Source organism: Ambystoma mexicanum, chromosome 1p (assembly GCF_040938575.1).
Source record: "Ambystoma mexicanum isolate Mex_15411 chromosome 1p, UKY_AmexF1_1, whole genome shotgun sequence".
NCBI classification, from domain to species: domain Eukaryota; kingdom Metazoa; phylum Chordata; class Amphibia; order Caudata; family Ambystomatidae; genus Ambystoma; species Ambystoma mexicanum.
Window position 1 is genome coordinate 182930506 of NC_090921.1, and position 21654 is coordinate 182952159.

The 21654-nt window shown below is 45.6% G+C and overlaps 1 protein-coding gene across 1 annotated transcript in view; it reads right to left on the reverse strand.

The window, feature by feature from the left end:
* Window positions 1-21654, reverse strand: part of DNAH2 (dynein axonemal heavy chain 2) — a 3498763-nt gene that overhangs the window by 951173 nt on the left and 2525936 nt on the right. The gene's annotated exons all lie outside the window — the stretch shown is intronic.

A 21654-nucleotide genomic window follows, 5' to 3' on the forward strand; every position in this document is an offset into this window, starting at 1 on the left:
TCATTTGTGGGTTGAGGGACCATTGCAGGAGGAAAGTCTAACTTGGGTGCTATCTTTCCTAAACCAAAAAGTGCTCCTATTCCGCTGTGCTGTGTCTATGTTCCACTACCAGGTTAAACCCAGTGCATTGCTCACATTCTCATTGTAATTATCACCCCATTTTTGATTGCTGCCCCATATTAAAAAGTGTATGATTTCTTTTGAAATTTAAAATGAAGAAATATTGTATTTTACCAACTAGCCTGGACCCTGGTTATTTGAAAAGGGGGTTTCATATAATATAAAGAGATAAGCATTTCAGGCATGCGCTGCATACTAGGCCGAGACCAAGGTATGTGCTGCCTGATTGAAATCCTTAACAGCACTCTATTGGAAAATAGTGTTTGCAGGGTCTAGAAATTTAAAAAGACTAGTAAAGCCAATTTAACTTTACATTGTCTGGGAAACAGTAGTTTTTCCCAGAGAAGGTGTTTAAACTTTGGGACAGCCAAAAAGGCTTCCCTGTGTCACTGCACTGAGGGTGCTGTGTGACACACATGAAAAGATGATGCCTATGGAGTTGTCTAAAACTCCATAATCAAAGAACACAAGAGTAAAACACACATCAAAATACATGAGAGAGTGGGAAAGAAGGCTCACAATCTCTCCAGGTAAAAAGAAACAAGTCCTCAAAATAAAGCAAAGTTGCTGGGGGTCTCTAAGGTGAAGGGAAATTAGCACATTTATGAGAATGCTCCCTAACAGTGAAGAGCATCCAACGCTTCCCTGCTTACCCCCCGGGACAAGGCGCTGACCGGTCTCTGTGCCACCTCCACCCAAGGCCCGCCGGGACCAGCATTCACTCCCACAACAGGAGATTCAAGCTCAACCTGGGAAACAAGCCGGGCTTCCTCACCAAAGCACCCGCTCAAACAGATGGCCAACAGACAAGGGAGGGACCCCACTGGGACACCAGGAGCACCATTGGCCCTCCGAGCCCTGCAGCATAAACCGAACACCCCAACCTCGTTGAAGCAGAAGCCCCCGGAGCAACCCGAGGCGGGCAATGCCACAGCGCTTTGGGGATCGGGAGTCCTGGAGCTGCGGGAACAGGCGGTCCTCCAGAGCACCATCACGATCCCAGGACCGCTGCAGGTGCCCCCACACGTCAGATTAAGTGCACCGGCCAAGTAAGTGTGGAACTCCTCTTCGAACCCGCCCGACATACCAACCTCCCTGACAAAATAGACTGAAGATCCCAGAAGCAGATCTCCCCTTCCATGGTGGTAGACCTGCCCCAAACACAGTGTGTGGTCAGACCCCGGTGATCCATAAGCAAAGCCCCACAAAGGACGAAGAAGAGGGGTGGTGGAGGACTCCGAGAAGTGGTCAGCAGACCCCCGAGGGCCGAAACACTCAGCCGGAGACAGAGGGGAATCCCCCTAAGCAACACCCGAGCTGACCCATGGGCGCTATACCTTGGAGGGGGCGCTCACACTGTGTGGACACCACGCCACACCAGCACATCCCAGAGGATAGGGACCAGCGAAGGTAGCGGGGCACGCAGACCGCCCATTTAAGACCAGGGCCAGCACATAGGCCCAAAACAGGCCTCCGGCAACTCCCAACCGCAGCTGCACAACCGCCCAACTAAGAGAGCCCCTCAGCAGTCGCTACCCACCCACCCAGCAGCCCCACGCACTAAACATTGCGAGCAACGTAGCCCGGCCCTGGGATTCATTCCCAATAGGTCAGAGTGGGAGGGACCAGCCATCATAGCCCCGACACCGGACCAACGTGCCATGCACCAACACTGGGCTCAGCAGGGGCGCACCGCTCAACATCCAACTAATTAGCCCTTGCTCACCAGAAGTAACTGTCTAGAGCACAATGTCATAAAACAGGAATAAAGACTCTCAGCTCCCACCTAGAAATCCTAGGAAGACGCAAGAAGGACCACTACAAAGATATGGGCCAAGGGCACTCCCCATGACGGACTGGTCGGCAGATGCAAGGACGGGTACAGATCGAGAGGTCCAGGACAGACCAGTGATGCAATCGGCCCTCAAACACCTCCTAGGTGAGATTGTGGACAAGATCACCACAGCAGGACAGAATCAGATGGACGCTCTGTGAGAGGACCTGGCGAGGGCCTACGTGAGATAAAGAGGGATGTCAACAAGATCGAGGGGAGAATGGACACGAACGAGAGAGCAATACAAGAACTCACGGAGGATGCTAGGAAAGCGGACGCCCTGCTGGAAATCCTGGCAGCGGCCACCTACAACCTAGAACTTCAGGCCCAGGACTTGGAGAACAGGTCTAGGAGATCGAACATCCGTGTCAAATGCCTACCTGAAGCAACACAGGACCAAGACCTAGAGCATGTCCTTAAGTCAATCTTTGGAGACCTCCTAGCACAGGACATTGCCCCAGAGATTCAATTCGACCGAGTCCACAGGGTGGGCCCGTCACGGCAGGAACCAGGAGCGAGACCAAGGGATGTACTGGCAGCCTTCCACAGCTGCACCCTCAAAGAACGAGTCATGGCCAAGGCTAGAAATGCAGATCAGATTACCTTTAACGGGGCAGAAATATTCCTCTACCAAGATCTAGCCCAGGCTACACTCATCAAAAGGAGGAAGATGGCCCCTGTCTTGGCATTCCTGAGATCAAGAGAAATCCACTACAGGTGAGCCCACCCCTTCGGACTGACCATTGAGTGGCAAGGGAAGCAACAAAAAAATCACAAAATGTGAGCAGGGTCTCTCTCTGCTGGGCAATGACGAAGAACCCCCAACTACAAGCGACCTACGGCACCAACGCACACAGTAACCAGAGGCCATGGAAATGGTCCATAGTGAAATCCAAAAGAATCAAGAGGGGGGGAATCCCAAACAAACTGAAGATCCCTCAGCCCGGCCACAACCGGGATTGTATGGAAACAACCTCTGATGCCCGATCTGAAACCTCCGCGCAAGATCACTATAGCCTGAACCATCTTGCCTGGTGAGGGCGTAAGTTAATCTAAGTTAAGTGATGTTCAGTTCAGTTTAAGTCAATTTATCCAGTTCCAATACCTGCCTACACTCTTTAAAGACGACAACGCTTGTCCGGGAAGTGGCCGTAGAAATTGAGGGCTGATTTGAGACAAACCGGCCCGGGGATACTGCTCCGCAGGTCAGGTGGGACGCATTCAAAGCAACGATCAGAGACAGAATTATAGCGATCAAAGCCAGAAGGGAAAGGGAATGGAGGCTGGAGGAGGCCAGGCTAGAAGACAAACTAAAGGACATATTGGCGAAGATGTGATCAGGGCAGACCCCAGGGATTAGAAGGGAATACAGGGCCACACGAGGGCAGTTACAGCTAATACAGACAAGGGCGGCGGAACACAACTTGCTATGCCTCAAACAAAAATATTACATCAAAGCAAACAAATCAAACCGTCTGCTGGCCTGACGACTCAGTAGGGAGGAAACAAACAAAACAATCCAAAATATTAAAATTGAAGAAGGGAAAACGAACACCGGCAACAAGGACATAGAGAGGGCTTTCGTCCAGTTATATACTGATCTGTACAGTTCAGAAAACGCATCACCAACAACCCAGATATCATACTTAAAGAATATAGATCTACAGAGAATGACAGCCGAGGAGAAGGAATACCTGGAAGGGGAGTTAACTATAGATGCAGTCCGGGCAGCAATCTCATCCCTACCTAACAATAAGTCCCCCGGGCCGGATGGCTTTGTTGCTGAATTCTATAAAACACAAAGAACTACTTATTCCCTATCTCGCAAACCTATTCAATCAGATCGGCAAGACAAGGCAATTTCAAAATCCATGGAAGAGGCGAAAGTGATCCTCATTCCGAAAAAAAGGCAAGGACCTCACCAAATGCAGTTCCTACCGTCCCATCGCACAAATACATGTCAATGCAAAGATCCACACGAAGATCTTGGCGTCCAGAATAGACCACATTCTTCCCAAATTAATCCGCACCGACCAATCAGGCTTCATCACGGGACTCCAGACAGGGGATAATGTCAGGAGAGAAGCCCATCTGATCGAAAAGTCACACAAAAGAGGAATCCTGACACTCCAACTGGCGATCGACGTCGAGAAAGCTTTCGACCGGGTTAAGTGAGGATTCCTCTTTGCAACCATGACAAAGATGGGCTTTGGAACCAGATTCCTAAATAGAGTAAGAGCCAACTACAGGCAGCCGATGCAGCAGCTCTCCATTAACGGGCTAGTTTCAGAATCTGCGGCAGTAACCCGAGGCACGAAGCAAGGGTGCCCCCTGTCCCCTATGCTGTACGCCCTACATCTCGAACCCTTCCTAACAGCAGTCCATGCAACGAGGAGATAACGGGAGTGCCTTTTGGAGGGAACACACATAAAATAGCAACATTTGCCGACGATATGCTTTTTACTGTCCCACCCAGAGACCTCAGTCTCTGCGATTGATGGGGCGCTTAACTTGTTTGGGGAGGTCGCCGACCTAAAAATAAACCCAGCTAAATCCGAAATTCTCAACCCCACCCTTACTACAGCAGTCAAGCGGTCCTCCCCCAATAGATGGGTGGAACACTCGATAACGTACCTGGGGATAAAACTGACTAAAACACTGGGGAGCCTATACCAAGCAAATTACCCACCCCATCCTGGAGAAGCTTCAATCTCAAATGGTGAATTGGGGCCCGCTAGCGATCACATGGGTGAGACGCTAAAAATAGTAGTACTGCCACAACTACTATACCACTATACCACTTTCCCTATACACATTCTGCGAGCCTACATCAGAGCCCTACGCAAAATAACCACCAAATGTGTCTTGAATAGCAAACCTCCGAGACTGGCCGCAAAACTAATGCAAGCCCCCCTACCGGGGGGGGAATAGGGGAACCGAACTTCAGAGCTTACTACATAGCTGCCCAGATGAGGGTCGTTATGGACTGACAGAAGGACGACAGAGAAAAGATCTGGAGTCCCATGGATAGAGCAGCCGCCGGGGGAGACCTGGAAGGTATACTATGGAAAACAAAGGCTGACAGACCCTTGCAGATGTATAACAGCTCCATCACATCACTAGTGGCAGAAGCATGGGACGAAGCGGTCAAGAGGGTGCTCTTTGATCATCCAAAATTTACACCTGCCCACAAAACACATGCATTTGATTACTGGCGACAGGTGGGCTGCCTCAAGTTTAGAGATATGTCCGAGGGAGACCACATTAAACAGTTCAACCAATGCAAATCAGACTTTAACCTGAGTGAAAAGGATAGGTACACATATGTCTAGTTGAGACTGTTAGGCAGAATCCTGTGCAAGTCCCTTGGGGAACACTGCAAAAAGATTAAGACTACAGGAGCAGCAGTAAACCTAATTGGTAGCAGTCTGCACCACCCAGATTTACCTGGTAGCTGTGGCTGAGCAGTCAGACTTCTCTCAAGAAGAGTAGGGCAGTATGCAGAGTATACACAATAGGGCCAAAACACAGTAGAACAAACAAACACTGACCAGAGCTTTGTATAAAAAGTATATAGTTATTTATTTAAAACACACTTTAGGTAATACACTAGCACTCTCAATGAAAAGTAATCTAAAACACCGTCAGGTAATTATATACATCTCCCTTGATAACTATTAGACAAGTCAGAGTTAAAGCAAAACTATTGTTAAGACAGAAGTGAGCGCTTAACCTAGATGGCACTCCAACAGTTTAGGTTAAAAAGGGAGGGAAAAGGCAGAGCCTAAAATAAAACAGTTCCCAAGAATTTTAAGAGTTCAGAGCCAGGGGAGAAAGGCAGGTTATACTGTAGAGCCAAAGTTCATAGGCCAGGCCCACTTTAAAGGGAGCAAGCGAAATGTCCCCAGGATCACACGGTTAAGTGCACTGAAAGTCTTTGCAGAGTGTTCAAAAGAGGTCGGGGTGATTCAAAAGATATAGTTAGAGGTCTGGAGCCAACCCAGTATAGAAGCCAAGGATTTAAGGGTCACCTTTAGCAATCTGTAGAAAGGGAGGCCAGGCAGGACACAGTACCTTAAAGAGAAAGGAAGCTCCAGCGGGGGCAGTTGTTCCTGGCAGTGGTTGCAGTTCGTTGTTACGACCAGGGGAAGAGAGGATCTCGTCGAGGAGGAAACTTGGAGTCGTTGCACTGCACAGGGATGAAGCCAGCTGCGGAGTTCCCAATTAAAAGGTGCGGTCCTTTTATTCGCGGTCAAAAGTGGTGGGCTTGGCTATCCGGCCGCCGGGGTGCTTGGCACAGGCGATTCGACCAAGGGCCATCTTTTGAAGGCGAAAAGGGTGAACTGGTTGGTCCCACCAGCTCAGAGGAAGAAGACTCGTCCAGCAGAAGATCTTCTCTTGTCGTCGGGAAAGTGGTGAGGTAGCTGCAGCAGGGCTTCACCGGTGGTGTCGTCGTTGCAGATGGCTCAGCTTCGTCCTTCTTCGGATTCTTAGGTCCTGTGGCGACTTCTGAAGTTCCAGTCCCAAAGGCCCTGCTTTTATGCAGAAAACCCCCATTCATCAGCCTAGCTGTCAATCACACATTCCAAGTGGTGAGCCGGACGGCTCACCACTGGGCCAATCAGAGTAGAGTGCGACTTGGTTGCTAAGGCAACGCAGTCCAGGGTGCCAATTCCCCCCTCCACCCTTCCTGTGGAACCCAGACAGACTGGCACCACTTGGAGGGCTTCTGTGGAGAAGCCCGCCAAAATAGTGGAACAAAGGGCTCGACCTTGGTCAGAGTTACAGAGACGGACACAAACACCATTTTAGAATCGAGTTCTGGCAAAAAGACCCAACCAGTGATTTAATATTAAATAAATAAACCGGCGGTATCTTTAACATTGCACCAAAAAGTGGTGCGTTTAAAATGAATGGGAAAATCCCATAGAGAATATTCCGGTGGAATATTTTGCGTGGTAACCACTGCCACCAGCCAGAAACCCGACGAGGGGGGACAAGACAGTGCCCCCTCGAAAATAGACCCAGAGGCAATCGAATTACCCCTTACCAGTACTTCCACAATATGATGGTTTGTACTGGTTCTGTTCACAATTTTGGACTAGTAAAGCCAATGGTGACTTTACATGCCCTTGGAGACAGTAGTCAGTCCCAGCGTGTGGAGTCTTTGTTTGGCGGTCACTGTGACAGACCTGTGGTACTGCACTGAGGGTGCTGTGTACCATACATACAGAAAATCAGATGATACCCTATGGAGTAAAAAGAAACCCCATAGCCCATAAGCACATAACAAGTCAAAGACATACCTCAAATCATGCCTAAGAGTGTCATACCTCAAGGAACCTGGCGGCTGTGGACTAAATGGAAGCTGCGTCCTCCATTACTGGTTCCTTTACGTACAACGAAACGCAGAGTACGAGTCTAGTCTTTTTAACGCATTCCGACGCCCGTTTATAAGCCGCTCACTTCCGGGGTCGGATGCGTTGCAACGAACAGTTTTCCTGATCGCCTGCGCTTTCGTACTCCTTGTACTCGCTCTTCAGAGTTTTGCCCTCTCTTTCTCGCCTCGCTTTCCTCCCGTCCTTGCCCTTGGTATTTCCACCATTTCTCTTCGCCTCCGTTCCTTACCCTTATCCTTCTACCTTCCGCTCCCTTCTTCCTCCAGTCCCGTCCTCCCGTCTGGTGTTCCTTTACTTCAGCCTTACCTCCCTCCATTTCCTCCTTCCAGTCTTACCTACGAGTTTACCCGTGTATCGACCACATTCTGTGTAACGGACTGCCTTGCCTTATCCCAGTGACTTTGTTGTTCTTCCTGTGCACCGACTCCTGCTTGCCTACGGACTGCCTGCCTTTTCCTGTACTGGACCTACCCTGGTTGATCCGGAGATTCCGAGTTCACTCATCTCTTCAGTTGAAACATTCCTTTCTGGGGTTTTTTATGCCGCCGGCTTTTTCCCCACCGTATTACGGCTGAGGAGGGTAGCCACAGTTCACCCATTGGGTGTCACTGTGGCGTCCTTTCACGGTCGTCCTTCCCTGCAAAAAAAAAAGGGAAAGAATCGCACACAAGACAATCCGAAGCTTGCTTCACATCGAAAGATCAGAGGTGAGGAGGAAGGGGAGGACAGGGGATCAGACTCTTCACAAGCAGAGGAAGAATTCTCTGACAGATTGCAACGCCAGCAAATCCCTATGGCTACTCCACAACAGGTGCAGGAGTTAGTGGCAGCGGTCCAGAGCCTGAACTTAGAAGTCCAAAATCTTAAGGGCGCTAATGCCGCCTTACAGCAGAGGATGGCGGAACGGGACCCACCTACCTCGGATCTTCCTCCCTTACCCTTAGTCTCGGGGAAGTTTGAAGGGACGCCCAAGAATTTGAAAGAGTTCTTGGATGCTTGTAACTTACATTTTTCATTCCGTTCCCATGCATTTGCTTCCGGACACGCTAAGGTCGGATTCATGATTACTCACATGTCAGGCAATGCTCTGGCCTGGGCTACCCCACTGGTCAACAGAGCAGATCCCGTGTTACAAGACTATGAAGCTTTCAAGACATTGATGAAGCAGACCTTCCTACGTACTGAGAGTACGTATTTGGCCTCGGAGGACCTGTTGGACATTAGACAAGGGAACTCCGACTTAATGTCCTACATCACGTTGTTCAAACAAATAGCCGCTGAGGCGGGCTGGCAAGAACAGGCACAATACGCCATATTCCGGAGAGGTCTGCGAGAAGAACTCAAAGACGAACTAGCACGCATAGAAAGACCTCTCACCTTTACAGATCTCATCACAGCTACATTGCGAATTGATTTCCGATTAACCGAACGACGAGCAGAGCGTCGAAAGACAAAGATGGGGATCCCTATACCTCCTGTTTCCCTCCCTCTGACATCACCTTCCTCGACACGCTCCACGCGAGAAGAACCTATGCAGATAGGCACGACTCGTGCCCCTCTCACGGTGGAAGAACGCAGAAGAAGACGGGAAGGAAGTCTGTGTATGTACTGTGGATCTTCGACGCATTTACTTCGAGACTGCCCAGATGTACCCCCGAGACGCTCGGGAAACGGGCACCCTCGGTAAGTTTGGGGACTCACTACCGAGGGATGAGTCCTAGTCCCTTTGTGACCCTTTCAATCACTACATTGGAAGGAAGTAATGATGACCGACTCATGGTGATGGCAGTTACCCTACTTATCGGCAAGACCTCCATTCAGACCCAGGCTCTTCTGGATTGTGGGGCCGCTGGCAATTTCATAGACACTCAGTGGGCAGAAAGCCACGGACTCATCCGAGTAGCCAAGACCGAAGATCAGAAAGTGGAAGGTGTTGATGGAGAACCTTTAAGCTCAGGCCTGATTACTCATTCCACAGAGATCCTCACTGTGTGCATCCTGGAACATTCTGAACGTCTATCCTTTGACATTATCCGAGCAGCACACTTCCCTCTCATTCTGGGCATAGGTTGGCTCCGTCGACACAACCCTTCTATAGATTGGACCAGTAACCTTTTAAGTTTTCACTCCACCTTCTGTAAAAAGAACTGTCTGCCCAAACCTACCTTTACTACTATCCAAACCACCAACGGTACAGAATCAAAGACAATACATTGTTTACCTTCCTTTCTCAATGAATACACTGATGTAGTTACAGAGAAGATACCTCTTGAGCTTCCTCCTCACAGACCTGAAGATTGCAAAATTGATCTGCATCCGGGGGCTTTGGTCCCTTTTTGTCGTATGTTTTCTTTGACACTCCAAGAAAGAAGATATCTGCGAGAATACCTTGATAAGAATCTGGCCAATGACCTGATCAGGCCTTCTAGATCTCCTGCTGGTGCCTCTTTATTTTTTATTCCCAAGAAAGACACACTAGAACTGCGTCCGTGTATCGATTACAGGGGACTAAACAAGGTAACTACAAAAGACAGGTATCCCATGCCTCTCATCTCAGAAATCATTCACGCCGTTCAGTCGGCCACAATATTTACTAAACTAGATTTACGGAACGCATATCATTTGCTTCGTATTCACTCTGGAGATGAGTGGAAGACTGCGTTTAGAACCCCCTTTGGACTTTATGAATATCAAGTAATGCCATTTGGCCTTGTCAATGCCCCTTCCATTTTCCAACGCTTCATGGACAGACTTTTTTCTGATCTCTTGGGTCATTCAGTACTCATCTACCTAGATGATATCCTTGTTTTCTCTCGCACACAAGAAGAACATGTCGCCCACGTCCTGGAGGTATTCCACAGGTTGCAAAAAAACCATCTTTCAGTTAAACTTGAAAAATGTGTCTTTTCGGCGAAATCCATATCCTACTTAGGTTACATCCTTTCCTCAGAGGGCATTGCAATGGACCCTCAAAAAGTCAATTCCATCCTTGACTGGCCATCCCCTAAGACGGTTAAGGACATTCAGAGATTTCTTGGCCTTTCTAACTTCTATCGAAAATTCATCCCAAATTTCTCTCTACAGGTACTTCCTATGACCACTCTTCTGAAGAAATCCTCCTCTCCGTTTCAATGGTCTCCTCAGGCGGAGAGGAGTTTTCAACAACTAAAACAGACCTTTTGTTCAGCTCCTGTCCTGAGACAACCCGATCAGCACAGTCCTTTCATCGTGGAGACTGACGCCTCTTCAGCCGCTGTAGGAGCGGTCTTGCTACAAGAACACCATGGTAAGGAACACCCGGTGTCCTATTTCTCCAAAACCCTGAACATCAGTCAACGGAATTACTCAGTTATAGAGCGAGAGTTACTCGCAATGAAACTAGCCTGTGCTGAATGGCGTCACCTCCTCCAAGGTGGGGAACATCCTTTTACCCTTCGGACTGATCACAAAAATCTGCAAGTGTTACGTCAATTTGAGTGCTATAACACTAGGCAGGCAAGATGGGCGCATTTCTTTGCCCAGTTTGACTTCGAGATCACCTATATCCCAGGTGAACAAAACCTGGTAGCTGATGCCCTGTCCCGGCGCAGTGATTATCTGTCTGAATCGGAATCCACAAAGGAGTTGATGTTTCCTAGAACACAAAGAATTGGAGTTGTTTCTACCTTTTTACAACGTGTCAGGGACAATTCAAGAGGAAGATTCGAGGATGAAATGCATGACAACCGGTCGGAGTATGTCATTAAAGACAGACTTTATCTGGTAAAAGATAAATTGTACGTACCCACGCCAGCATTAAGGAAGACGGCGTTATCCTGGTGTCATGACTCAAAGTTTGCCGGACATCGTGGTATTCGTTGTACACAGGATTTTCTAATACGACACTTCTTCTGGCCCAACATGAGAGAAGATACCAAACAATATGTACAGTCTTGTACCACCTGCCTTCGGAACAAATCCACCACGCAACGACCCCTGGGATTATTGGAACCCTGTGCCATTCCTACGGGTCCTTGGTCCACTATATCTACTGATTTCATCGTTGACTTACCAGAGTCACAAGGTTGTACCTGCATCATGGTGGTGATTGATTCTTTCACAAAGTTGGCACATTTCTCACCCTTGCCCAAAGTACCTTCTGCCTCCAGTATGGCGGAAATATTCCTGAAGGACATATTCAGGTTACATGGTCTACCCACTAAGATCATTTCGGACAGAGGCAGCCAGTATACATCCCATTTCTGGTCCGCTCTCTGTAAAGGTTTGGGTATAGAGAGGGCCCTCACCTCGGGATTCCATCCACAATCCAACGGACAGACAGAACGCCTTAACGGGACATTAGAACAGTATCTCCGGTGTTTCGTTAACCAACAGCAAGACAATTGGGTCCAGATACTTCCTATGGCAGAATTTTCCTATAATCACGCCAAACACTCTGCCCTCGGAATCAGCCCTTTTTTCTGCACTTATGGTTACCATCCCCGCACCTTACTTCCATTAGTTGACATAGAGGGTTCTGTTCCTTCGGCCGAGGTCTCATTGGCAACTATCCGAGAGGCACATAACCAAGCTAGGCTGGGATTGAGGGAGGCCCAAGAAAGAAACAGGACCCAAGCAGATAAACGCCGCAGACCAGTTCCAGAATGGGGTGTTGGTTCTAAAGTACTCCTGTCAACCAAATTCCTACCACGTTGGGTACATCCTTCAAAACTATCCCCGAGATATATTGGGCCCTACAAAATCTCTCGGGTTATAAACCCTGTGGCCTTTCGTCTTCAGCTACCATCAAGCTTACGCTGCGTTCATCCGGTATTTCACGCTTCTCAACTAAAATCTTTTGTTGAAGATAGATGGACCCGAAAGACAAGCCGCAACTCTGTACCCAACGACCCTTCTAATGATATCTATGAGGTGGCCCAGATATGTGACTCCCGGTATCATAGAGGACGCTTAGAATACTTGATTCGTTGGAAAGGATACCCTATTTCAGAAAACACCTGGGAACCTAGATCACATTTGAATACCCCCTTGCTGTTATTCAAGTTCCATCGCAATAATCCGAGCAAGCCAGGAGGCGTGGACCTTAGGAGGGGGCATACTGTCATACCTCAAGGAACCTGGCGGCTGTGGACTAAATGGAAGCTGCGTCCTCCATTACTGGTTCCTTTACGTACAACGAAACGCAGAGTACGAGTCTAGTCTTTTTAACGCATTCCGACGCCCGTTTATAAGCCGCTCACTTCCGGGGTCGGATGCGTTGCAACGAACAGTTTTCCTGATCGCCTGCGCTTTCATACTCCTTGTACTCGCTCTTCAGAGTTTTGCCCTCTCTTTCTCGCCTCGCTTTCCTCCCGTCCTTGCCCTTGGTATTTCCACCATTTCTCTTCGCCTCCGTTCCTTACCCTTATCCTTCTACCTTCCGCTCCCTTCTTCCTCCAGTCCCGTCCTCCCGTCCTCCCGTCTGGTGTTCCTTTACTTCAGCCTTACCTCCCTCCATTTCCTCCTTCCAGTCTTACCTACGAGTTTACCCGTGTATCGACCACATTCTGTGTAACGGACTGCCTTGCCTTATCCCAGTGACTTTGTTGTTCTTCCTGTGCACCGACTCCTGCTTGCCTACGGACTGCCTGCCTTTTCCTGTACTGGACCTACCCTGGTTGATCCGGAGATTCCGAGTTCACTCATCTCTTCAGTTGAAACATTCCTTTCTGGGGTTTTTTATGCCGCCGGCTTTTTCCCCACCGTATTACGGCTGAGGAGGGTAGCCACAGTTCACCCATTGGGTGTCACTGTGGCGTCCTTTCACGGTCGTCCTTCCCTGCAAAAAAAAAAGGGAAAGAATCGCACACAAGACAATCCGAAGCTTGCTTCACATCGAAAGATCAGAGGTGAGGAGGAAGGGGAGGACAGGGGATCAGACTCTTCACAAGCAGAGGAAGAATTCTCTGACAAAGAGTGGGAGAAAAAGAGTCTCACTCTTAGCAGGATAAAAATAAAAATAAATAAAAAATCCAGCAAAGCTGCTGGGGGACTTATAAGAGAATTCTCCCTAACACAGACACTGGCTTCTCTACCCATCCATGAAACAAGCAGGGGTCTGCCAACTAACACCATTCGAAAACTAGCTGAATGGAGACTCAGTGGACACCTGTAGTGGCAAACATATACAAATACATAAAACTGGGCGACAACCCTCCGCCGAGGATATTCTCACAAAGATGGGAGACATCCAAGGGTGCGCGATCGAGGAATCTGAGTGGACAAAACTATGGGAAGACATCTCCAAACTAACAAGATCCCTCCAGATTTGCAAAATATGGCGCAAACTAATGTTCCAGTGGCATCTGATGCCAGTTAGGCCCCACAAGATGTACCCGGGCTCCTCTCAGAGGTTCTGGAGGAATGGATCATGGAGCCACATCTGGTGGGAATGCCGGGTGCCAATGGAATGTGTTAATGTTGAAAAAAGCCAATAAAAAGTTATGGAAAAAACAAAACCACTAAGGAATGGTCGGTGTGCCTAATAAAGGATTCAAGGTGGATTAGTGAGCTCTGAATCTTTATTGAAGCAGTTAACACTTTATAAGAAGAGAAACTAAGTGTTTAAACATTGTTTTTGCAAATCATAAAGCACTAGCATTGCACAAGCCACGAGTGAACAAGGTATTTCCCCAATTCAGACTGCAACCAGCCTTTCCCAAAGCCAAACAACAGTTTGAATATTACTGTCAGCCAAATAGAAGAGCAGCATTGCCTAAGACAAGTGTGTGCAAGCAGTACATGAAGCCAAGAGGGTGGCAACAAAGCTTCTGGGTAATTATTCTGGCTAATAATAGACTGAGGGATAAAGGTAAGCTTGGGGAAGGGAAGCTTGTTACTTGTAATTGTTCTTTTGAAGTTGATCCAACCACATTACCAAAGCCAATAGGAAGAAAAGAGAAGTGTGTCCTGAAGGCAATTCTGGATTGATGTGGCAGCAGACAGACAAGAGAGGCAAAGAGGCTGCGCCTCTCGAAGACCAATATTCAGAGGAAGGGTACCTTGCTTCCTTGAAGGTGTGGAAGTACCAGAAAGTGATTCTTGTCATATCTGAACAGTGGTTAAGTCACAAAGCACCAAGGCTGTGGTGAGGTATTTGGTTGTCAGTAGGTTTGAGACTTCAGTAGTATGGTGAACTTTTGTAGACGTTGCTCAGAGTTGAAAACCGTTGAAGTAGAAGTGCGGTGAAGCTATCCTAACAACGATACCTACCATGACTCCACATTTTATAGAGAAAAACATTCTAAGTGTTAACCAACAACTGTATTTCATTAACATTTGCAGAAGAAGAAGAACTGTGGCATTTCTTCTTAGACATCTGGAAGTTGTGGCAAAGCATTGTGGCGAAGAATAAAATTGATGCTATTTTAAGGAAGTGGAAAGTCTTTATTTCATCAAGAATAGAAGCTTTTCTGTTGCGTGTACTTTGGTTAACAGAACTTTACTTTGCCATTGTATGAGCCAAGAACTGAGCCAAGACTTTATTACACATACGGATGACCTTGTTTCTTATTGTTGAACATTGCAGTTGAATTTTCCTTGAAACCTGGGCATGGAGAGTTCACCCAGGTTTCCAAGAGAAGCTTTGAATATCATTGGTGATGTTACTATTGAATACCATATATGTCTTTATGTATTTGATGTTTAAGTGTGGGGGCCAGATATCCTGTGTTAGAGTGTTTTCCTTTAGTTTTAATAGGCAGGGACATCCTAGTCAGAGTAGGGATAGTGAGGCGTTTGAGAACATTTAAGAATGAATAACATGGCATGTGTTGAAAAATCATACAACCGTTGTCCCCCTCGCAATTCTGACCCCTCACACTATGGAAAGAATGTTTGCCCATGTGTTTCCGGGATAGGTATAGAAACACAAGCCTGGTGAACTGTCTGTTCGAGGTCATAACAAACAAAATAGTAATGCAGAAATTGATTGGGATGCAATTAAACTCATGCATTAGTGACTTGGTTGGGTGCACTCTTAAAACCAATTGTACAGGGGATTGATATGGCTCAAAATACCTCAAAGGTGTCTGACCACAGAAAGAAAATTAAATAATAGCCAGTTTAAAAAGAAAATGCATGTTAAGGGATGGAGATTGTCAAAAAGCTTGTTCCAGGGACAGTTTACTTTCATATAATTGTTAATGTTAGTTAAGTTATGTATTATTGTTGTTGAAAATGATTTAGGTTAAATGTTTAATGAAATGAGATGCAGCAGGAGTCATCATAGCTCTTATAATGTTTAGACTCCCTTTGCCATACTTAATATTCCTTGCCAAGTAGGCGTAGTTAGAAATTATTACTATTCCAATTTCAGATCAAAGAAGCTACTGTGAACCATTTATCACTGATTTAACCACTATGTATACAATTCAATCCATCAATAGAAAGAAAGGTGGCATGCATGTGTTGATTAGGAGGAGTCAAGATCATTTAAGATTCAGTAGGTAGATATATAGCTTTACAAGGATTATTAGAACAAAAAGTTGCTGTTGTACAATACATATGAACCCAATGAGGCCAAGCAGTCAGTCTCCTAAAAACATTGATAATATTCTACAATAATTGGGAGATGTGGAGGTTATGTTGGCATTATAATGGAGCATCAGAAAAAGACTTAGATAGGTCTAGTGGAAGGGACTCCTACTCGGAGGAAAAAGCACAGAATTACTTTAATAATCATGGGATTTGGTACATGTATGGGTGACAATTGCACCAAAGGAAAAGCAATGTTCGTTCTATCCAACTGTACACAAAACGTCCTCACGTATTGAATTATTCCAAGCCTCAAGAATCATCTTTAGTGACATTATACTGATGAAAGTGGGAGGAATAGTGATTTCTGACCATGCTTATACAGTGTTACTGTTCAAAATTCATCAGGAGGTAGACAAGACAGGAAAAATTGCTGTATGGAAATACATATTATATCATATCTAGAATGTGTAGAGTAAATGAATGAAGAAATGCTATCTTACTTGTCACGGACCTCGTTGTGGTTTGGGATGCCTTGAAGATGACAATGCGGGGGAAAATAATGAGCTATTCAGCACAGAAACATAAAATAACAAGATACACATTAATCAGTTAAAAGATGATCACTGTTTGGCAGAGAAACTGAATAAAGCTACTACAAATTAATGTAATCGAGAAAAGTTATAAGGAGATAGAAACTCCTTAGGTCACTGTGGAGTAATGCCTCGGGTGGTGCCGTGGCGTGCACTCAACCCGCACGAGCCCGGAGACGCTGGACACCCTGGCGGCATGCCCGCCCTCCTATCCATGCCCGCCCTTCCCGGTATAGCAAGGAAGGGGGAAGCCGCCGCGGACAGCCGCGTTGCTGGCGGCCGCGGCGACGCTGCGGAAAGAGCCGCTATAGACAGCCGCGGCGAGGCCGCGAGAGAAGCCTCTGCGGACAGCCGCGGCGGGCCCGCAGAACACTCACCTGGGTTCCACTCCGGTCCGGGGAACGGGGAGCCGTGCTCGCGGTGGTGCCGGGACGCAGGAGAGCAGCGACTGGATCGCCGCCTCCGTGCTCCTTCTGATGGAGCCAGAACTTCATGTGGCTGGAGAAGGACGCCCATCGTCCGGATGCGTCCTTACACCACGCGGCCACGGCTGCATGGCCAACGTGAACCCTCACCACCTCAAGGGAAACGGGAAGGGCGACAGCCCGGGGCGGCAACCTTTAAGGGAGGCGGGACAACGTCCCAGGAACCAATGAGAAGGGGGTTAGCCCAGGCTCCCAGTGATTGGAGGGGGTTTGAAACCTCCTGTTATGATAAAAGGGCGCCAAACCAAACTAATGGGTTGCTCTCATTCCACAGGACACGGAGAAAGGAGAGAGGGGAGAACCAGAGTGGTGGGCCTATCCGGACACCTCAAGATAAGACCAGACCAGGACTAACGTTGTTATATTTTGGAAGACCAAGACACCGGTGAAGTTAACCGGGAGGACTTGATAGTAATTCCCTTAAACATAACGCTATCCTTCAACCAATGATTAAATTATTGTTTCAGCATCCACCTGTCTCCGAGCTTAACTCGACAGTCACAAATTAACCATGCAGGCAGAACAGAGATTGTTTTACACGAGACAAGCCTTCTGGTAATATGGTAAGAAAACAGGCTCTCTTTTGAAACATCTTTTGAAAATGAATGAATATACGAGGCAGTTTTGTTGATTAAAAATTAAAGTGGAGAAATGAAAATAATTAATCAACAGATTTGTGAAGCCTTCAAAAACGTATCTGATGAACTGAACTCTCCAGACGAACTCTTACAGGAAGATCATGTAGTAGACTATCTGAAGAAAAGACAATTGCCCATATCAGATTTAATCAGAAAGGATAGCCAGCAGTAAATATAACCAGAAACAAAGGTCTTGGGGCAATGAACCTAATGGAGGCAGGGAAGAGTCTAGGACCAAATGGTCTCTCTGTTGAATGTTATAAGAGATTTTGCTAAGAATTGTCTCATTTGTTAACAAATCTGTTCATTGCTATTATTAGACAAGGGGCAATTACTGTGCCCATAGAATCAGCATTAATCACTGTGATTCCAAAACCAGGAAAAAAAATGTGAATTCTGCAAATTACCGGCCAATATCACTCTTAAATGCAGATGTTAAGCTAATAGCTTAGGTTTATACCACACGATTTAGTAATCTTCAGAGCAATGTGCTGCTATTAACTTTGACGCTGAAAAAGCCTTTGATAGGGTCAATTCGACTTATCTCCAGTCCGTTCTGAACAAGATTGTCTATGAGCAGAATTTCCCCTATCATTTTGAAGCACTGTATAATAGGGCACAAGTTACTGTGAACGGGGTGACATCTGAGATATTTGATATTAAAAAAGGAACCAGACAAGGCTGTCTGCTTTCCCGTCTCTTATGAAACTTAGTTATCAAACTTCTAGCTGTTCTAATCAGACAGGATACAGAAATTAATTGAATAAAAACTGGAATTTATGAGTTGAAGACTTGCCTATATACAGATGATCCATTTGTACATATATCCAATCCAAGTGTATAATTTAAGTGCCTAGAAGATTGGGAGAGCATCTGGCTTTAAGGCTAAAACCTTGAAGACTGAGATATTCCCATATCTCACTTTCTTGTCACAGGCACCTGTTCAGAGAGGTCAGGATGAACTGGGTAAAACAAAGCATTCAATATATAGATGTCCGAAAATCGAGAGAAGTACACCACATATTATCTCGAAATGTGCTGGAAAAAGGAGCAAAAATATGAATTTTGTGTCAGAAATTGAAAAGGTCAAACCTAACACTGTCCAGTAAGATAGGAGTAATCAATATGACCCTCCTTCTGAATTTGCTATACCTCTTTAACATAGAATCATATCTGAAATACATAACATTTTTAGTAATTTCTAGTGTGAAGAAGGTAACTAAGCCAGAACGCCATGAAGAGTGTTGCAAAGTTCATTCGGTAGGGTAGGTTTTGGTTTCCACAAGATAGTTATATATCATAGGGCATACACATTGCATATTCCGACCTATTGGATCAGTGTAAATGGATCAGTGTAAATACAAAAGAAGTTCCGATGTGGGTATATATTGAGGACGTTTCTGTTCAGTTGGCTCCATTTGACTATTTAATATATGTGGATAAGAACTTGCTAGCGTACCTCCAAATGTTAAACATGTTATTCAAGAATGGAAAAGAAGTGACCACTCTGGGAAGATAAAATACCTCCAAGCTAAAGATGAATGCTATGGAAGAATAAGGCCATTTATATTGATAATCACACGATGTTGTGAAAAACTTGGCAAAGAGCAGTGGCTTGGAATGGTGGTTCGTGATGAGAAGTGGTGAGAGAGGTTGAAACACGTGTCAGCTGACCTTTAAGACTACATGTCTTCACTTCATTAATAAAACCACATTGATTTTGAAAAAAGAATTGTAGTAGATATGCATCTTTTAAAATCAATAGTGCAAGGTATCGGGGACCAAACTACTCTCATTCTACCTAAATATGAGGTGTGGGCAGAATCTCCACCCACCCGTCACCACGCTGCTAAAACCAAACTCAGATAACAATAGAGTGAAGCGGAAGGGGTGTTTTAAAGCCTAGGGCCCAACCATTCAATGTCATTTTTTATTTATATTGCTCCCCATAGAAATGCGCATATGCACAGTACTGCCTGGTACTGTAAGAGAGAGAGATGGGCTCTACTGTCAACATGTTTTGGTACTGCAGCACAGTAAGAGCATTTTGGAAGGAAAGTCTTCAACAAATAGATCTGGTTATGGGCCTCATGTTCCCCAGATCACTATGTATTTTGTACAATGTCTAGTGCGAAACGGAAATGGATTTTCAGGCCTATAGAGCAAACACATATTGGTTCCCTACATATGAAGACTGCCAACATAGTCTGGTGATTCTTTCAGTGAAGGAAAGTCTATTATCAAGGGTGAGAAATGATTAAGGACTATGAAGAGATGTGGGATGCATTTACCTAGCTTTGTTCTTTCCTTCGCCCTCCCTTTGGTCCCAGTGCTTTCTCCCCTCCTTTCATATTCAAATTCCTTATCTCGTAGGTGATATGTTTTTTTATGTTTTTTTATCCTGTAGAACTGTTAATAATAATTTATTATTGAAAACCTAATTACGTTTATTTGAAAAAACATGCTTGGTTTAACCAAATCAGCATCCAAAATTTGCAGTGCCTAGTGACATTGTGATGCAGTGCAGAGCTTGTATTGTTGTGATTAAGAATTTGGGGGAAAAAGTAGTAAAGTTTAATTCATCACATTTGGAAGAATGTATTGTTACCCCTTGCTACTTACTAATTCCAGGGGTGCGACATAAAAAATATGTTTGCATAAAATGAATAGTTCTTATTAGTTTGATCATCCCAAGCATGTTAGCACTAGGTTTACTCAGATGGCTAAAAGACATTTAATTGAGAATTTAATAATGCTCATGAAATCGGAAAATAGGTTCCTTGAGATCATGGTATCAGAAAATATACAGGAATACTCGCTCTGGAGTAAACATAAGCACGATCAAACATTGATTACCAGAGAAAGATTTGATTTGATAACCATGGGAGCATAAAGTCAAATGGAAAAACAGTGAAAATGTGGTTGACAGTTGTGTGTTATGTAAAACTGAATCTGATGATATGCACTTTATTTTATTTTGCTCTAGATGATGTTTGATTAGGAAAAAAAACATTCTAGCATTAATTTGAGAACTTTGAAGGTTGATTCACCTGTTGTTGGATGAGTATTATCTTACCTTGCGTTGTATTTGGATGTTACCTTTTATGATACATATTCCAACCTACTGAAGCATGATGTGTTAATGAATATATGCATTTTAGCATTTTATATTTGTGATTTAAAATTTGGATGTGAATTGTTACTATATTTAGAGGTTTATGAAATGCTCTTCCTAAATAAAACTTGAAGACTGACTGGGTTCAAAAGCTTCTCCCTCACAAAAATCCCTCTGGTTTTGCCCCATCGGTACGAGCTCAGAGAAAACAGGACCGGTGTCCTGGGTATGTGGGATGAAAGACAGTTTAGAATGTGGATAGCATTCCAAAGTGCATGATGCATCTTTGCAGTCAATCAAGTTCCTGCTGGCCTCTCTCCATCTTGGCTTCGGACGGAATCCACAATATCTTGGGTTGAGCGTTCTGTTCTCCATTCAAGAGGAAGTTTGAGCGCGGGCAGGTTTTCCTCTTTCTGGCTCTCGCTCGTACGCACAGATAGTTCCTCAAAGATGAGACCTATGCATAGGCCTATCCAAAATAAGCATAATACCCAGCTCTGCTAAGCACTGATCGCTTGACGTCTAAGCAATTAATTCTTGCTTGAATCATTTAACTTCATAAGCTGCTGTTGCTCAGTTTTTAAAAAAAGACTCTGAATTGGCTTTTTAATTGATGAAATAAAGACTGCTTCTCAAATAAACATTCTCTCCCACCAGTGGCTCTACAACATGTCCCTCACGGGGTTGAAAAATGTTTCTGAATCTTTTCCCACTATCCTTTGAAGGCCCTGAACGGCCGAGTACAAGAGCTTCCAAGAAAGAGGTCATCTGGCTGGCAGGGTAACTGATGAAAGCCAGTTACAGAACGTGCTCCAAGCTGCTATGCCGCCTGATTAGAAGTGCTCAGAAACAATCAGCACTCGGCTCCATTAACTCAGTCTTTGACAATGGATTGCCACATCAGACCCCTAATAACAAATGGTTACAGAAATAGGAAGACAAAGGAAACAATTTCA